The following is a 1,278-nucleotide window of genomic DNA, read 5'->3' on the forward strand; positions in this document are numbered from 1 at the left end:
TGAGGTGGGTACCGTAGTGAAAAACGTTTTTTTTTTTTTTTTTTTTTTTTCATTTTCCTTTGGGGAAGGTGCTGAACATATATTTTTTTTTTTAATGGGAATACCATGGTGGAAATAAAAAAAAGGCAGAAAATGAATTTAATTGATAAAATGCATAATTTTTTTTTTCCTGACAGTTTGTGAAAAGAGTAAAAAAGTCTTGTATTTATTCTGTAAACAGTTTTAATACTGATAATAAATGTCTTGTGAATTTATTTTTTTTTCTTTTTACAGTCTGCAAACGTAGGTTTTTTGAAGACCCACCCAACCCAACCCAACCCACACTGTCTCGAACAAAAGGTGGGTTAAAAGGACTTCTCAGCACTTGCGTTTCGTTAGTTTCTGTTATTTATTTGGTAAAAACAATAGGGAAAAATTATTTTAGATGTATTTGTGAAAACGGGGTGGGGAATACAGGGTTTGCCCAGACAAAGCCAAAAATATTTGTTTCTCCATCTTTTTTTTTTCTTTCTTACAAATGTTGCCATTGTTTCTTGCTCTAAGAACGTTTTGTGCGTTGTTGCCTTTATTCTTTTTTTTTCGTTTCTCTATTCTTTTTCCTCTCACCTACAAGGTGTCGCAGAAAAGGTATTGCAATTCTGGTGTTTGCATGGGGCATGGTGGAATTGCCATTCTCTTTCTACGACGCTGCAGCATTCTCCAGAATTATGTGTGGGTATTTACTCCCAACTGTATATATATATTTCCTAGGGTCGATGAAATTGTGAACTGTCCACGTTGATTTACCAGCGTTGCGGAAAATACTTAATAGGAGTCTGCGCCAAGGTGTTGGGGCGAAGAGGGAAGTGAAATAAAGTGAGCGGACACACCCCATATTGCAAAGAATTCTCAGTGTACTTCTGCATGCGAATTCCAAACATTAATAATACAGAAAAACAACACAAACAACAAGGAAGATATTTGGTACAGGGTTAAGGGGGAAAATGAAAAAAAATAATACTGTAACATTACGAAAATAGTTTGTGACCAATATTATTTTATGGTTCTTTCTTCTTATGGTTTCTGCTGAAACAGAGCTCGTTTTTTTTATTATTATTATTGGTTATTCAAACAAATGGTGGATGATTGGAGAATATTGGATAGGATACCCTTTCTAGTGATCTACACTCATCGTCATTGATGTGGATTTTAATGTGCGAGTAAATCATTGGAATTTTCTTGACTCTGACGGTATACTTTTGACCACGTATACGTACCCACACACTCTGTCGGGCACTA

This window comes from Trypanosoma theileri (genome assembly GCF_002087225.1).
Source record: "Trypanosoma theileri isolate Edinburgh chromosome Unknown TM35_Tth_46_V1, whole genome shotgun sequence".
NCBI lineage: Eukaryota > Euglenozoa > Kinetoplastea > Trypanosomatida > Trypanosomatidae > Trypanosoma > Trypanosoma theileri.